Source organism: Mus caroli, unplaced genomic scaffold (assembly GCF_978045245.1).
Source record: "Mus caroli unplaced genomic scaffold, Mus_caroli_1 scaffold_1, whole genome shotgun sequence".
Lineage (NCBI taxonomy): Eukaryota > Metazoa > Chordata > Mammalia > Rodentia > Muridae > Mus > Mus caroli.
Window position 1 is genome coordinate 101,045,989 of NW_028227256.1, and position 19,560 is coordinate 101,065,548.

The window sequence follows — 19,560 nt, forward strand, 5'->3', positions numbered from 1 at the left end:
ATTGTATAGCTCTGGAGATGGATATTTGGCATTGAACAAAAGTAGGAAATGACAACCATTCTAATGGATCAGGGAGGGCCTAATCATAGAAAATATCATGGAACCTCTTTGGAACTTGCCACTCTACACAAGCAAAAAATAGTGCTACTCTTCTCTCAGAGAGCTATCATGAGTACATCTGTTCTTGCTCCAGAGAACAAGCATCAAACACAAGAAGACATGCATCCTAGCACTAGTGCTAGAGATATTTTTCTTAGCCAGCTAATAACTCTTCATATGTCTTTATCATTTGTTCCCAAAGCCACAAATCTTAAGAGATTAAAATCATATTGAATACCAAAACCAAATCTGAAACTTTGCTCTAGGGACATCCAAAAGCCTTCCACATAGACTCATGAGGACATCAAAAACATTATAGCCATGCCTCTCCAAAACAGTACATCTAATTTGTGAAAAAAAAATGTAGAACTGCAGATTACTTTTGTTTCACATACAGGAATTTCATTCTATAATATAAGCCTATGAAACAGCAATAGGAAGAATTTTGCTACTACAATAGCATGATGTGTATAAATAGGTATTGTCCCTCCAAATAAGATACAAGCTACGTTGGATGCGATCCCAATTGACTCCATATTCATTATTAATAAGTAATAGGGAACAAGAGGTGTTACTTTTCCCAGAACCACATTTCACCCCAATTCATTTAAGAAAGCAATTGACTTTAAAATGGCATGTTATCTTATGCCAGTTTTAGTGTTCAAAGGGAAATGGAATCTTTTCCATTTGCTTGACACAACTATCACCCAATTCTAGAGTGTCAGCATTACTAAAAAGAAAAAGAAATGGTCCCTGCTTTAAAGAATTTATATGCTAACTTGAAAAGCATCATTAGGAATAAAGTTGATATGTAAAATGTCAGACAATATGTAAAGAGGGAAAGATAGACCATTAATTAGACTACATAAGAAATTTGTATCCCATTGTAGAAACCAAGATGTCACTTTTTTCCAGTGAATAATAAAATTAGAACATGACTTAATAATTAAACAGTGCAAAACACCTCTAAAAGTTAATAGAAATATTTTTTGTTCAGGCTGAGAATTTATAATATGACTCCCAATGTAAACATCAGAATCTCACAGGTAAGCAGCTGTACACACTGGTCCTAGATGTAGCTTGGATTGAAATATAACTACAGAGCTGGTCTATCCTCAGGTCTTTCCTTGAGGATTTCAGTGGAACAAATTATTTCATACTTGGATCAACACCATTGTTGCTGTTATTGTTATTGTTGTGTTACTGGTACTTCTGTTGTTGTTATTGTTATGCTAGAATAATTAGTATGTCCTTCTGAGGTTCTGGGATGATATATAGATATAACAAGTCAGGAGAAAAAAGGACCTTAGACAAAGAAAATATGACTATAGGACTACGTGATCTGTCAAGAAATCTCAATTTCTCTTATGTAATATAGTTTTAAATCTGAATGCTAATTACTGAGCTACTAGTTTACATGTGATAAAGGTACATGCATGCTGTAAAAGCTGTGAAGTTTTGTTTATGTCAAATTTATTATTTAGATGCCAGTGAGGTGGCTGAGTTACCAAGTGTATCTACCTTCCAAGCCTCACAAGCTGAGGCCAATCCCCAGAACAAATGTGGTAGGAGAGAAGCAAATCCTGTAACTCATGTTTTGATGTGTGCCTTCCCATGCACACATCCCCACAATATACTAAATGATTCAACAACATGTCTTACAATCTATAATGTATATGGTCATATACATGATCGTATATATATATTCATATATATGTGTGTGTGTGTGTGTGTGTGTGTGTGTGTGTGTGATATCTTAGTCATAGAAATTAAAATCAATTACATATTTTTTCAAAGTCTATATGACATTTTTCCCCAGTATATGGTCAAACTTACAAGTCCTCATTGCTTCTATCTTTTCTATCTTGTTTACTTCTCTCAGTTCTGATTCAGCATTTTGAGAAAATTCAATGGATGACATTAAGTTTTAACCCATGAGGATGAATTTGCAAGAAGACTTCATAGTATAAGTTATAAGATACCACTCTTGATTTTATTATGTACTACACCTTAAAAACTGATGTGTAGATTTCTATAGAAAAAATTTTAGATCCTCCATTTCTTGACCTTCTTGTTTCTCTTTACATAAGGATATGACAATTTACAGACACCTGTGATGATCTCATGCTTGTCAGAATATCTTCTCAGAATTAGATTCAATGTGTAACAACCATGCCAGAGGGTCATCAATCAGTTCTGAACAGCAGAGCCAACCTAACAACAGCTTAAGATTTGTTCGTAACCCAAACTGTACAAACCCATTGTCACATAAAGTTTTCTTCTTTTTCTTTAACAAGAGCCCTTGCAATGAATGCTAATATTCCATATTCACAAATACCAAGCCAAAGCATGGGCAATTGGCTTCTTGATTCTTGCTTTCAGTAAGCTCATAGATAATTTGTTTGTCACTTGATTCATTTGGTGATAAATGAGTCCATGCAGTTTAAAACCTAATTAATTAGTCTGCTTTCTATGCTATTTATAGAGTCTGAATTGTATCCATTACTTCATATGAAAGCTTGCATTCAATCTTTGAAAAAATGTAGGTTTCACAGCCTTGGAAAATACTGCTTATCAGAATGCCATTTGCTCTTTGATGGAAGCTAACAGATCTCCCCAGGTTTCCTCTAGCCCTATAAGGGAAACAAATATCCGTTGGATTCTACATGCCAGGAAATATCTGTGGTTTTACTGCAATTTCCATCCAAACCAACTTCCATTTTTTCAGGGAGGGTTCAGTGATTATGTTGGTAATTAAGTTAACAAGTGCTGTGTGCAACTCCATTTGGCAACAGTCTTACAGACTGTTCAATAGAAATGGCAGCATTTCTAAAATGATTTTTTTAGGCTTGAAAATAAGCTAAAAAAAAAAACTCAACATAATGGCCCTACCAAAGGGATGTCTGATACAAATGCTAAAAATGCCAAGGAAGAGAATATGCTACTGTGTACATTTGATCTTCAGATCTTTTATTTACAGATTTACTTCAGAGCATAGTCAAAATAGAGGTAATTACCCATGTATATTTTTAATTCACCATAATTCTACCATGCTTCTTCATTGCACCTGTCAATTTTTAACAACTGCAAATTGGCTTTTAATAATGAATTTATGCTGAAGTTTGCTAATTATATGTATAATTTATCCTATTACCATCTTTCATTGATCTCTCTTTAGTTTATAAAAGATAAAAATGTTGTTCGTTGGCTCTTATGGTTGATGTTGAAAAGTTGACTAGATCTGCAATCACCTAGAAGATAACTACCAGGCACATCTGTGAATAGTCACTTAGAATAAGAATGTGTATGTCTGTGAGAAACATTCTTGATTGGGTTTGTAAAAGTCGAAGAACCATAAAAATGTGTGGTACATTCTCTATGCTTGGGTACTAGACTACACCAATAGTCAAAAGCTGTCTGAGAAAATACCTTTATTGCATTTTTCACAGTATACCAGGTGCCTAGAAGTTTCACGTCTCTTGTGACAAGACTTTCCTGCCATGGCAAACTCTATACTCAACCTAGGAGCCGAGATAAACATCTAATCACTTACAGGTTATATACAGACACAATGTTAACAAACTTTTCTCAAGTGACTTACAATAAAATGGAATTTGTAGTATTTACTTGGAGACCAAAAACAAAGAAAGCCAGTGGTGACAGAAAGTAATACACACACACACACACACACACACACAGAGAGAGAGAGAGAGAGAGAGAGAGACAGACAGACAGACAGACAGACAGACAGACAGACAGACAGACAGACAGACAGAGACAGAGAGAGAGAGACAGAGAGAGAGAGAGACAGAGAGAGAGACAGAGAGAGAGAGACAGAGAGTGACAAAGAGAGACAGGGAGAGCACTGAAATTTTATAAATATTCAGGTCTTTCCACATCTTATTCTGTCTTAGGTTTATGATCAGAAGTCAGTTAATGCTGCTTTTATTTGGTTCTTAATATGTTTTCTTTTCAGCTGTCTGATACCTTAGATATTTGAATTTGAATGAGACAAGTGTCTACTGGTATTTGACTTGTATGTTAGTAGAAATTCATATCAGTTGCAATAAGCCATTTTCAGAGGCTAAAATATTTTATGCATATATGTCTAATTATTTTATTGAATGTTTAATATTGATTAGTACAAAGTATTAAAATATGCTTTCAGTAAACTACATAATAACTATTCAATCCTCTAAGCCAAACATCCTCAGTAAGCTACTCAAAGAACAAGAATAATAAAATAAAGAACAGTTTGAAAAATAATTCTTTTATTTTTAATTTTTTATTAGATATTTTCTTTATTTACATTTCAAATGTTATCCCCTTTCCTAGTTTCACTTCTGAAAATCTCCTAGTCTTTCCCCCTGCTCTCCAATCTACCCACTCCCATTCCTGGTCCTGGCATTCCCCTATACTGGGGCATAGAGCATTCACAGGACCAAGAGCCTCTCTTCCCATTGATGACAGACTAGGCCATCCTCTGCTACATATACAGCTAGAGCCACAAGTTCCACAGTGTGTTTTCTTTTATTGGTGATATAGTTACAAGGAGCTCTGTGGGGTACTGGTTAGTTCATATTGAAGTTTCTCCTATGGGGCTTCATCTCCCTGGGTACTTTCTCTAGCTCTTTAATTGGAGACCTTGTGCTCCATCCGATGGATGACTGTGAGCATCCAATTCTGTATTTGCCAGGCACTGACACAGACTCACAAGATACAGCTATATCAGGCTCTATCAGCAGGCTCTTGTTGACATCTGCCTAGTGTCTAAGTTTGGTGGTTGTTTATGGGATGGATCCCCAAGTGGGGCAGACTCTGGATGGTTGTTACTACAGTATGTGCTCCAAACTTTGTCTCTGTAACTCCTTCCATGAGTATTTTTTTTCTCCCTTATAAAAAGGATTCTGAGCTTCTGGGCTAATATCCTCTTATCAGTGAGGGCATATCATGAGTGTTCTTTTGTGATTGGGTTACCTCACTCAAGATGATATCCTCCAGATGCATCCATTTGTCTAATAATTTCATAAATTCATTGTTTTTAATAGCTAAGTAGTACTCCATTGTGTAAATATCGTATATTTTCTGTATCCATTCGTCTGATGAGGAACATCTGGGTTCTTTCCAGCTTCTGGCTATTATACATAAGGCTGCTATGAACATAGTGGAGCAAGAGTCCTTATTACATGTTGAAGCATCTTCTGGGTATATGCCAGGAGTGGTATTGCTGGATCTTCCCGTAGAACTATGTCCAATTTTCAGAGGAAACTACAAACTGATTTCCAGAGTGATTGTACCACCTTGTTGTTCCACCAGCAATGGAGGAGTGTTCCTTTTTCTCCACACCTCACCAGCATCTGCTGTCACCTGTGATTTTGATCTTAGTCATTCTGACTGTTGTGAACTAGAATCTCAGGGTTCTTTTGATTTGCATTTCCCTGATGATTTAGGATGTTCAACATTTTTTAGGTGCTTCTCAATCATTTGGTATTCCTCAGTTGAGAAGTCTTTGCTTAGCTCTATACGCCAATTTTTTAATAGGGTTGTTTAGTTTTCTGGAGTCAAACTTCTGGAGTTCTCTATATGTATTGGAAATTCATCCCGTATCGGATTTAGGATTGCTAAAGATGTTTTCCCAATTTGTTGGCTGCCTTTCTGTTTTATTGACAGTGTCCTTTGCCTTACAGAAGCTTTGCAATCTTATGAGGTTCCATTTATTGATTATTGCTCTTACAGCACAAGCCATTGCAGTTCTGTTCAGGAATCTTACCTATCTTCCCATATCATCAAGGTTCTTCCACATTTTCTCCTCTATAAGTTTCAGTGTCTCTGGTTTCATGTGGAGTTCATTGATCCACTTAAACTTGAACTTTATTCAAGGAGATAAGAATGGATCAAATTGCATTGTTCTACATGCTAACTGCCAGTTGAGCCAGCACCATTTGTTGAAGATGGTGTCTTCTTTCCACTGGATGGTTTTAGATCCATAGTGACCATAGGTATGTGGGTTCATTTTTGGGTCTTCAATTCTATTCCATTGATCTACCTGGCTATCACTGTATCAGTACTATGCAGTTTTTACCATAATTGCTCTATAGTACAGCTTGAGGTCAGGGAATGTAATTCCACCAGAGGTTCTTTTATTGTTCAGAAACTTTTTTGCTATCCTAGGATTTTTTTATTCCAGGTGAATTTGCAAATTGCCCTTTCTAACTTTGTGAAGAATTGAGTTGGAATTTTGATGGGTATTGCAATGAATCTGTAGATTGCTTTCAGCAAGATAGTCATGTTGACGCTATTAATCGTCTCCATCAATGAGCATGGGAGATCTTTCCATCTTATGAGACCTTCTTCAATTTTTTCCTTCACAGACTTGTAATTCTTATCATACAGATCTTTCCCTTCCTTAATTAGAGTCACACAAAGGTATTTTATAATATTTGTGACTATTTTGAAGGGTGTTATTTCCCTAATTTCTTTCTCATCCTGTTTATCCTTTGTGTAGAGAAAGGCCACTGATTTCTTTGAGTTAATTTTATGTTCAGCTACTGCAATGAAGTTGTTTATCAGGCTTAGGAGTACTCTTTTGGAATTTTGGGAGTCACTTGTATATGCTATCATATCATTTGCAAATTTCTTCCTTTAAATTTTGTATTCCTTTGATCTCCTTTTGTTGTCTAATTGCTCTGGCAAGGACTTCAAGTACTATATAGAATAGGTAGGGAGAGAGTGGAAAGCCTTGACTAGTCCTTGATTTTAGTGGGATTGCTTCCATTTTCTCACCATTTAGTTTGATATTGGCTACTTTTGCTGTATATTGCTTTTATTATGTTTCGGGATGGGCTTTGAATTTCTGATCTTACCAAGACTTTTCTCATGAAGGGGTGTTGGACTTTGTAGATTGCTTTCTCAGCATCTAATGAGATGACCATATGGTTTTTGTCTTTGAGTTTGTTTATATAGTGGGTTACTTTGGTGGATTTCCATATATTGAACCATCCTTGCATCCCTTGGATGAAGCCTCCTTGATCATGATGGGTAATTGTTTTGATGTGTTCTTGGTTTCGGTTTGTGAGAATTACACTGAGTATTGTTGCATTGCTATTTATAAGGAAAATTGGTCGGAAGTTCTCTTTCTTTGTTGTGTCTTTGTGTGGTTTTGGTATCAGAGTAATTTTGGCATCATAGAATGAATTGGGTAGAGTACCTTCTTTTGTGGAATAGTTTGAGGAGTATTGGACTTAGGTCTGTTTTGAAAGTCTGATAGAATGCTGCACTAAATCCATCTGGTCCTGGGCTTTTTTTTTATTAGGAGAATATTTTATTTCTTTAGGGGACATGGGACTCTTTAGATCATTAATCTGATGCTGATTTAACCTTGGTACCTGGTATCTGTCTAGAAAATTGTCTTATTTCATCCAGATTTTCCAGTTTTGTTGAATATAGGCTTTTGTAATAGGATCTGATGATTTTTTGGATTTCCTCAGATTCTGTTGTTATATCTCCCTGTTCATTTCTGATTTTGTTCAGTAGGATGCTGTCCCTGTGCCCTCTAGTTAGTGTGTTTATCTATTTCATTGATTTTCTCAAAAAAAAAAAAAAAACAGCTCCTGCCTTGGTTGATATTTTGTATAGTTCTTTTTGTTTACACTTGGTTGATTTCAGCCCTGAGTTTGATGATTTCCTGCCTGAATTCTTCTTGGGTGAATTTGCTTCCTTTTTTTCTAGAGCTTTTGGGTGTGCTGTCAAGCTGCTTATGTATACTCACTCTAGTGTCTTTTTGGCGGCACTCAGAGCTATGAGTTTTCCTCTTAGGACTGTTTTCATTGTGTCCCATAAGTTTGGGTATATTGTGGCTCCATTTTCATTAAATTTTAAAAATTCTTTAATTTCTTTCTTTATTTCTTCATTGACCAAGTTATCATTGAGTAGAATGTTGTTCAGCTTCCATGTGTATGTGGGTTTTCTATTATTTATGTTGTCATCTATTATTTATGATGCCCTCCAGGTCCATCCATTTGGCTAGGAATATCACACCAGTCAGAATGGCTAAGATCAAAAATTCAGGTGACAGCAGATGCTGGCGAGGATGTGGAGAAAGAGGAACACTCCTCCATTGTTGGTGGGATTGCAAGCTTGTACAACCACTCTGGAAATCAGTCTGGCGTTCCTCAGAAAATTGGACATAGTACTACCGGAGGACCCCACAATACCTCTCCTGGGCATATATTCAGAAGATGTCCCAACCGGTAAGAAGGACACATGCTCCACTATGTTCATAGCAGCCTTATTTATAATAGCCAGAAGCTGGAAAGAACCCAGATGCCCCTCAACAGAGGAATGGATACAGAAAATATGGTACATTTACACAATGGAGTACTACTCAGCTATTGAAAAGAATGAATTTATGAAATACCACAGGCATTGTTAAGAGTAGCAGTATAGATGTGAATATATGCCTACTCGGTTCAGATAGAGAACTGATCAACAGACCATTGTAACAATAACACCAATGTCCAACATGATGAACAAGTGAGTTTTCTTGGGGTTACTTAACGAAATAGGGATGAGGGTTTACTTACAGGAGCAGAAAAGACACAGGCATCTGCCTACCAACGCAGATCCCGTTACGTCACTACTCATGAGAACTAAAATCCTAGAGCAAACTACAGAACTGGCAGGTTGCTCAAAAGATTAGAAAGTATCTTTTCCAGGCAGGTCACATGATCCCTGCTTCTTTCATGCATCTAGGCTGATATGAGAGCCTTTTAGAAAATGCAGATGACCTGTGAGTATCTTTTAGCAGTTAACACTACTTATTTATGCTTGGTGAAGAGTGAGAACTATGAACATTGGTTAGTTTAAGGGACTTTCTGAAATTTTTGAGCTGTTAACTTTCTGAGTTTGACTAGCTTCTCTGAAGATATATGTTTTCTCTCTCTTTGGAACAGTGGTTCTAAAGCATCCTAATGCTATGACCCTTATGTTATCCTGATGTTGTGGTAACCCACCAATGGAAAGAAAAATTCCATTGTTACTTCATAATAGTAATTTTGCTACTTTTATAAGTTCTAATATGAATATTTGTATTTTCTAATAGTTTTAGGTGTCCTGAGGCCCACAGGTTGGGAACTGCTACTCTAGAACATCTAGTTACTTAATATCTTTCTTCCAAGATGCAAAGTTTCCTACTGAAAGAAATTCCAACACAACACAGCCAGGGAGAAATACTTCCTGCTAACTTTGCTGGGTGTTTTATTATGAAGCCCCAGTGCCCCACTCTTTATCTTAGAGATATTTGACACATCAGTGTTCAGCATCCAGATACTCACCATCTATAAGCTTACCCTAGCATGTCTACCTGGGAGTCCTCAGAATCCTACTTTCTTACTGCTCCTGTCTATATGAAGAACAGATGGATTGTGTTGTTCAGTTCCAGGCAAAACACACTTCCTCTTGATCTTTGTCTGTCTAGTTTCAGTTGTGGTAATACATTTTTCTTTTTTCTGCATTATTTTTACTTTGTTTGTTTTGCCTGCATCAATCTTTGTACAGCACATGCATTCCCAGTGACCACTAGGATGAGAAGAGGATATCATCCCCTGGAAGTGGAGTTGACATCTAATAAGAAAACTAGGAATTTAACCCTTGGTACTCTGGTATACCAGAAAATCATTTTAACTGAAGACAAATTTCTTCAGCTTCTAGTAAATCTTTCTGAAAATGTACGTTGTCTTAAAAAAGAATGAATTTTTCCAGAATTTGCACAAATTAAAAATATATCATGCATTCATGTAAGTCAATGTCTTAGGGCAATTTGTATTTTAATGATTAAATACTATGAGCAAAATAATATGGGGAGGACAGGATATATTTCATCTTATATTTCTGTGTAATGTTCCATTGTTGAGGAAAGTCAAGATGAAACCTCAACCAAGGCAGGAACTGATGCAAAGGCTATGGATGATTTCTACTTGTTTTCTTGGCCCACATAGCTTGCTCATCTTACTTTCTTATAGTACTCAATATCATCAGCCCAGATATGGCAATGCTCACAGTGATCTAGGTTCTCTCATATCAATAATCTATCAAGAAAATGGCCTACAGATGTCCACTGGCCAATCTAGTGGAATAATTTTCACAATGAAGTTTCCTCTTTCCAATGACCTAATATTATGTCAGGATGACAAAAAAATACACACCCACACACCCACACACACCCACACACCCACACCCACACACACACACATATATATATATATATATATGTGTAGGATATATATATATATATCCTACAGTGTACTCAGGCTATTTAAGTTTAATCTCTATTTATATAGACAAAATAACCAGTTTTACTATGGCTTGATTTTCCTATTCAATCAACTTTTACAAATTAAGCTGAATGCAAACCTTATACACTCTTCTGTGGCCTTGACCTAGAATAATGTGCACATATGTGAGTGAGGGTTTGTGTGTGTGAGTGTGCTGTGTTGTTAATCTCTTTTTGAAGCAGCTAATAGGGTGAAAACAAGTGCAAATAAAACAAATATCCAATAAATATTAGAAGAAATATGTAGATTTAACTTGATAACATCTGTTTGTAGTTTTGACTGCTACCCTGAATTAGTTGTAGATGGTAATTTCTTCCCTGGCAAAATTTTGCTAAGATCTCTAAGTATTCTTTGTTAATCTCCCATTCAGTGTTTTCTGTGCTATTCAACAAACATATAATAAACTCTCTTTTAGGAACAGGCACAACACACAGGACAGACAGATCAGAAATATACAACAAACAGACAACAGACATTCCAGTAACCCCAAACTACAGTCAGAGAGAAGGTATAACTGAAAATTTTCAAATTTCAAATTAAGACTTGCTCTTCATCAAAGCTTCATCAAAGACAAGGTTTTGTTTTCGGTTCTTGTGATATTGATGCATTGTGGTGTCTCCTCTGAAGTTTAGAGTAATCTGCTGTAACAGTGAGGCTCAGAATGCTTCTTGGAGTGTATGTCTCTACTCACTCCTGTCATTTATATGGTCATAGACTCAAGTATCTTCTGAAAACAAGGAAATTAAGGCTTGAAAGTCTTGCAGCTCCTCTGCTACAGAAGAACAGCACACTTGGGAATTCTTAGGAAGACAGAGAAAGGTAAACAGTAATGCTCTCATGACATTGCTATAGTATTTGAAGCAAACTGTGCTTCAGCATCTGACCTTCTGAGATGGTATATATTTCCCTAGGACATTTCCAAAGACTATTCCATTTCACAAAGAAGTAAATGTGTTTTTGCATGAATCTGTATGAGTAGGGCATTTTTCCTGCTTTCAAGTTTCTTAACTGTCAAAAGAGAGATTTGCAACCTAGTATCTATGAAAGGGAAGTAGAAGCTAGCCGGCACTCATACCTAGAAAAGAAAATGTAAGCAATAAATTAGCAGCCTATTCTCCAGAAAATACTTCCCTTACATATTTGGTTGTATATTGTTATAATAAACCAGATGTAAAAATGAACTCTTAGGACAATTAGTTTCCTAAATAAGAGAGGAGCAGAGCCAGGTAAAAACTTCACGAGCCTTATTGTAATCATAACACCTCTGAACAGATATAGGGTATAAAGAACTCATTTCCTCAACTGTCCAGTAGGCACACTCTCTCATCAGAGTTTTGTAAAATTGGAGTATAAGAATGTCAATAGTTTAAAACTTTGTAGTGCTCTGCTTATTAACAGACATCTGTTTCTTAAATTAATTTATTTTTTATTATTGTGGGAATGTAACATTATTTTAAGGAGGGACACATGCCAGGATATGTGTGTCACTTCATACATATGTAAATCAGAGAACAATTTTATTGTGCTATCTCCTTTCTTCTCTGTATGTGTTCTCAGGATCTAACTCAAGTCATCAGGTTTGCATGACAAGCAGCTTTACACACTGAGCCATCTAACCTTCCCACTTGTGTTTTTACTAAACTCAAAAATAGATGTGCTGTTCTGCAATCTGGACTAGTTCTTATTTGTATGAGGTCACTGATTATAAGTCATTCTTATATTTTCACTTTTGCTTGTTCTGTAATCAATAGTTTCTTCCTCTTTTAGGATACAGCATGATTAACAGCCTGGGCCTCTTGTTTACTCACTAGTACTTGAGGCCACTGCCTGTGGCATCTTCTGTTAAGCAGAGACCCATGGTTTCATACTCATAAATCACTTTGGTTTCAGATTGTACAACTCCACCAGTCAAAGCCTAATTGACCATGATGCCCTTTAAAAACTTCTGTTTGCCACAGGCTACTTATTTTCCTCTAGGTCAATAGTGATACCTTATCAGATATACCTCACTGTTATATCAGTGACAGTGGGATCATGGTCCTTCCTGCTTGTGACAGAAATGTCACCATCTTTTGATCAGCTTTCAGCTGTGGTGCTTTGTTTCCAGATTCCATGGTCTATTGTTTCCCACATACTCTTGCGAATTTTTCCTTTTCTATGGCATTAGATAAAGTCAACAGTGATGTTTCCTCGAAGCATCTACTCAGTTTCAACTTGTGAAACACCAATCTGCAATTTCAGCAAAAGAAGCTTGTCTTGATCTTAGTTCTTAAAACAGCTCTAGGAAAATATATAATTGTATATGTCCATCATATATTGCACTTTTCTCCTTTAATGAAGTGGTAAATGGCTGACTATAATGTAGTGAGTACAAATGTGGTCCATTTCACATTTCATGTGATAAATATGGATTTAATATTTTACTATAAATTGTCACTAGTGTAAAACTTTACCTCTTGTAATAGCACATTTTATTATTTTTGATGTTGCCAAGGTGATTCTTTTATTATATGTAGTTGATAAGTATATTTTGAAATGGAAAGAAATAATTTTTAACTATAATATGCCTATTCCACAAAGCAAAGTGTGAGTAATAAGAAAGAACATGCCTCAGATAAAAGTAGGGTAATTCAGAAGATCATGTTTCAGTTTTATACCCTTTAAGTCGATGATACAGCATTTGACTTGTAACATTCTTTTCCGCTCACCATCTGCAGACTGCTGTAATGCATGGAATGTGGAATGAGTCTAGGTTTCTGGCTCTATAATATAAACTATGAATATAACATCTGAATAGGATGAGCCTCATATGCACAAGTCATATAATTTCTAACTGCCAGTCACCATTCATTTGTAATGTCCTTGAGCAAACCACTTAATATTTCTATACTTCAGTCTTCCAATGAAATAGAATAATACTTACCCCTATCACAGGCATTTAAAACAGAAGAGGAGAAAAACGAAAAAAAAAATGAAAATTGTTATAACCTAGGGCCTTTGCAAAAGCAATTCTGGTCAGTGATTTTTTTTTTTTAGAGAAGCCAAAGCTACTCTTATCATCTTTATATGCACTGTTTCATTGTTCATTTCAAAGGACATGGACAGGCACATAACTCTAGCTGGGAGCTCAGACTAATACAGTAATAACAGCATTTATCAAGCACTTACTCCATGTCCAGCACTACTTTAAGTGCTTTACATATATTACTCACATTAATCCTCACACTAACAAGGTGAGGCAGGCCCTCTTGTTAGACCACTAGGTTAAATAATTAGTTCTGGGTTATTTGAGTGACAAAGAGTGGCACCATATTGAACTCTACTAGTTCATCTATAAATCTGATCTGTAGCCTTCCCCTGAGAGTCCACTCTACGATCACTCTCCTAGAATATTTCCAAGGAGCTGTGATAACCTAGAGTTGACACCTTTATGGGCTCTCCTCCTATTTGTATTGAGGAGATAAGCATGGTGCACAGATTTGTATAAAATGTATCAATGTTGGAACATATAGGTTTCTTTGTTTGTTTTGAAACCTGAACCTTGTTACTTCCAGCGAACAGAACAGCAACTTTATTAGTCCTTGGAAGACTACTGTAGATCTACTGTACTCCTAGTACTGTTTATTGGTAAAAACTTGAGGCACTGTCTTCAAAACAAGTCCTTTGAAATGATCTAAGAGTTACAAAACATTGGGGAAGGGTAGAGGGGTGTCAGAGCAAATTACAAAAATAACAAACACAGCACACAGATGAAGTGATGCCTACTGTTATTTCAAATCCTAAGAATAGTTATGAAAAAGACAGAAGAAGGACTTATTTCTGAGCCCCAGAGAAAGAAGAAAATGAGACAAAGGAAGCTATTTCATGGATGCCAGCAGTCCTAGTTGGAGTCAGTGTCCTATTCAATTACTTTTACAATAGTGATGTGAGTGAGAAAAATCATTATCCATGAACTATTCTAACGGGCAACAGACAGACACACAGCAGCCTGTGCTACAATTTGGGTTGACCTTGAGATATACATTCACAGTGAAAAAAGTGTTGTGTTTTAATTCTATAAATGAGAACCTTAAAATAAATGTGAATTATGAGTTTACTACACATTAAACATATTAGAAAACCTGAAACAATGCATATAAAAATAGGTTGATCATTCTGTAAATAAAGAAATTAAAATGTTTTTCCCTAATTAGACTCTATTCATTTTAAAAAGATGTAATCACTGGTATTAAGAAAAGATATAGAGAAACAAATTATTCCACTTAATAATAATTGCTGAGTCACTGTGTTCTGGATATATTTCATTCACTGAGAAAATTTATTCAACCAGTACTGATGAAGTAACCACTTTATGTGAGGAGTTGTGCTGGGAACTGGTGCTCCTTAGGGACTCAGAAAAAAAAATATGCTTGCTGGCCATTGGTACATTTCATGTCAGAGCAGAATACAGGCAATAAAAATATTCTTACAATACAGTATAGATCTAAAACTGAAAATTTTCGTAGAGCCGTACACTGTAGCATAGTCAACCCAAGAGGAGCTTTATTTGAATATTAATATTTAATATTTGCTTATACAAAGGACATCCAGAGACTGGCCCACCTGGGTTTCCATCCTACATGCAGACACCAAACTCAGACACTATTGTGGATGCCAAGAAGTGATTGCTGATAGGAGCCAGATACAGCTGTCTCCTGAGAGTCTCTTCCAGATCCTGACCAATACAGATACAGATGCTTGAGGCCAACCATCAAACTGAGCACAGGGACCCCAATGGAGGAGTTAGGGTTGAGTGACAGAGCTGAAAGGGCTTTATATGGCATCAATAAAAGTGGAGGCTCTTAGTTCTATAGAGGCTTGATGCCCCAGTGTAGATAAATGTTAGGGCAGTGAGGCTAAAGTGAGTGAGTGGGTAGGGGAGTACCCTCATAGAAGCAGGGTAAAGGGAGATCTAATAGAGGTTTGCAGATGGAAAAACAAACAGGAAAGTGGATATAACACATGAAATGTAAATAGATAAAATATCCAATTAAAAAAAAAGAGTGCATATAAATTTGTAAGGCAAATGGAGCAAACTTCTTGAGCAAAAGCCACAGCATGAAGTAATAACAAAAACCAAACTATGAAATGAGGAAGGATAAAGGATAAAGGCTGCAGAAGTGAAAGGCTCACATTGTAGCTGACAGGAGAAGGGGCAGACTGTAGAGAGCCATGAGTAGTCACGGAAGGAACACAAGAGTTCTTTCTAAGTAGCTAGACAGGAGTGGTGAAAAAAATATACCAGACCTTTGCCTTGGAGAAGCAATATTCTAGTAGGGGAGACAGGCATCTTCAAATGTAACCATGGATGTCCAAATTGACATAAAAACTTTGTTGAAAAAATAGGCCAACTTTTTTAGTTCTGTGGTCTGAAACTTTGGGTATTCAGTACTTTTGTTTGTTTGTTTTGCTAATATACACTTATTAGTGAGTACATACCATGCATTTCCTTTTGGGTCTGAGTTACCTCACTCAAGGTGATAGATATTTCCTAGTTGCATCCATTTGCCTGCAAAACTCAGAATGTCCTTGTTCTTTTTTCTTTTTTTGATGTTCTTTTCAAATTATTTTTATTTATTATTTTTATTATTATTAGATATTTTCTTCATTTACATTTCAAATGTTATCTCCAAAATCCCCTATACCCTTCCCCCGCCTTGCTCCCCAACCCACCCACTCACAATTCCTGGCCCTGGCATTCCCCTGTACTGGAGCATATGATCTTCGCAATACTAAGGGCCTCTCTTCATAATGATGGCTGACTAGGCTATCTTCTGGTACTTATGCAGCTAGAGACATGAGCTCCAGGGGTACTGGTTAGTTCGTATTGCTGTTCCTCCTATAGGGTTGCGGACCCCATTAGCTCCTTGGGTACATTCTATAGCTCCTCCATTGGGGGACCTGTGTTCCATCCAATAGATGACTGTGAGCACCCACTTCTGTATTTCCCAGGCAATAGCAAAGCCTCACAAGGGCAGATATATCAGGGTCCTTTCAGCAAATCTTGCTGGCATATGCAATAGTGTCTGGGTTTGGTGGCTGTTTATGGGATGCCCCAGGTGAGGCACTCTCTGTATTGTCCTTCCTTCCTTATTAGCTCCGAACATTGTCTCTGTAACTCCCTCCATTGGTATTTTGTTCCCCATTCTAAGGATGAACGAAGTATCCACACTTTGGTCTTCCTTCTTCTTGAGTTTCATGTGTTTTGCAAAGTGTATCTGGGGTATTCTAAGTTTCTGGGCTAATATCCACTTATCAGTTAGTACATATCATATGAGTTCTTTTGTGATTGTTACCTCACTCAGTATGATATCCTCCAGATTCATCCATTTGCCTAAGGACTTCATAAATTTATTGTTTTTAATAGCTGAATAGTACTCCATTGTGTAAATGTACCACATTGTATCTATTCAATCCTATGTTGAGGGACATCTTGGTAATTTCAAGCATCTGGCTGTTATAGATAAGGCTGCCATGAACATAGTGGGGCATGTGTCCTTATTACAAGTTGGAAAATCTTCTGGGTATATGACCAGGAGAAGTGTTGGTGGATCCTCCAGTAGTACTATGTCCAACTTTCTGAGGAACCGCCAGACTGATTTCCAGAGTGGTTGTACAAGCTTGCAGTCCCACTAGCAATGGAGGAGTGTTCCTCTTTCTCCACATCCTCACCAGCATCTGCTGTTACCTGAATTTTTGATCTTAGCCATTCTGACTGGTGTGAGGTGGAATCTCAGGGTTGTTTTGATTTGCATTTCCCTGATGATTAAGGATGTTGAACATTTTTTCAGGAGCTTCTCAGCCATTCAGTATTCCTCAGGTGAGAATTCTTTGTTTAGCTCTGAGCCCCATTTTAAATGCGGTTATTTGAATTTCTGGAGTCCAGCTTCTTGAGTTCTTTGCATATATTGGATATTAGTCCCTTTTGAGACTTAGGATTATTTTTTTTTAATATTTTTATTACATATTTTCCTCAATTACATTTCCAATACTATCCCAAAAGTCCCCCATAGCGCCCCCCACTTCCCTACCCACCCATTCCCATTCTTTTGGCCCTGGCATTCCCCTATATTGGGGCATATAAAGTTTGCAAGTCCAATGGGCCTCTCTTTCCATTGATGGCCGACAAGGCCATCTTTCGATACATATGCAGCTAGAGACAAGAGCTCCAGGGTTCTGGTTAGTACATCATGTTGTTCCAACAATAGGGTCGCAGATCCCTTTAGCTCCTTGGGTACTTTCTCTAGCTTCTCCATTGGGAGCCCTGTGATACATCCAATAGCTGACTGTGAACATCCACTCCTGTGTTTGCTAGGCCCCGGCATCCTCTCACAAGAGACAGCTATATTTCGGTCCTTTCAGCAAGATCTTACTAGTGTATGCAATGGTGTCAGCGTTTAGAAGCTGATTATGGGACGGATCCCTGGATACAGCAGTCTCTAAATGGTCCATCCTTTCATCACAGCTACGAACTTTGTCTCTGTAACTCCTTCCCTGGGTGTTTTGTTCCCAATTCTATGAAGGTGCACAGTGTCCACACTTTGGTCTTCATTCTTCTTGAGTTTCATGCGTTTATCAAATTGTATCTTATATCTTGGGTATCCTAAGTTTTGGGCTAATATCCACTTATCAATGAATACATATTGTGTGAGTTCTTTTGTGATTGTGTTACTTCACTCAAGATGATGCCCTCCAGGTCCATCCATTTGGCTAGGAATTTCATAAATTCATTCTTTTTAATAGCTGAGTAGTACTCCATTGTGTAAATGTACCATAATTTCTGTATCCATTCCTCTGTTGAGGGACATCTGGGTTCTTTCCAGCTTCTGGCTATTATAAATAGGGCTGCTATGAACATAGTGGAGCATGTGTCCTTTTTACCAGTTGGGACATCTTCTGGATATATGCCCAGGAGAGGTATTGCTGGATCCTCCGGTAGTACTATGTCCAATTTTCTGAGGAACCGCCAGACTGATTTCCAGAGTGGTTGTACAAGCTTGCAATCCCACCAACAATGGAGGAGTGTTCCACTTTCTCCACATCCTCTCCAGCATCTGCTGTCACCTGAATTTTTGATCTTAGCCATTCTGACTGGTGTGAGGTGGAATCTCAGGGTTGTTTTGATTTGCATTTCCCTGATGATTAAGGATGTTGAACATTTTTTCAGGTGCTTCTCTGCCATTCGGTATTCCTCAGGTGAGAATTCTTTGTTCAGTTCTGAGCCCCATTTTTTAATGGGGTTATTTGACTTTCTGGAGTCCACCTTCTTGAGTTCTTTATATATATTGGATATTAGTCCCTTATCTGATTTAGGATAGGTGAAGATCCTTTCCCAATCTGTTGGTGGTTTTTTTGTCTTATTGATGGTGTCTTTAGCCTTGCAGAAGCTTTGTAGTTTCATGAGGTCCCACTTGTCAATTCTCGATCTTACAGCACAAGCCATTACTGTTCTATTCAGGAATTTTTCCCCTGTGCCCATATCTTCAAGGCTTTTCCCCACTTTCTCCTCTATAAGTTTCAGTGTCTCTGGTTTTATGTGAAGTTCCTTGATCCACTTAGACTTGACCTTAGTACAAGGAGATAGGAATGGATCAATTCGCATTCTTCTACATGTTAACAACCAGTTGTGCCAGCACCATTTGTTGAAAATGCTGTCTTTCTTCCACTGGATGTTTTTAGCTCCCTTGTCGAAGATCAAGTGACCATAGGTGTGTGGGTTCATTTCTGGGTCTTCAATTCTATTCCATTGGTCTATTTGTCTGTCACTATACCAGTACCATGCAGTTTTTATCACAATTGCTCTGTAGTAGAGCTTTAGGTCCGGCATGGTGATTCCACCAGAGGTTCTTTTATCCTTGAGAAGAGTTTTTGCTATCCTAGGTTTTTTGTTATTCCAGATGAATTTGCAGATTGCCCTTTCTAATTCGTTGAAGAATTGAATTAGAATTTTGATGGGGATTGCATTGAATCTGTAGATTGCTTTTGGCAAGATAGCCATTTTTACAATGTTGATCCTGCCAATCCATGAGCATGGGAGATCTTTCCATCTTCTGAGATCTTCTATAATTTCTTTCTTCAGAGACTTGAAGTT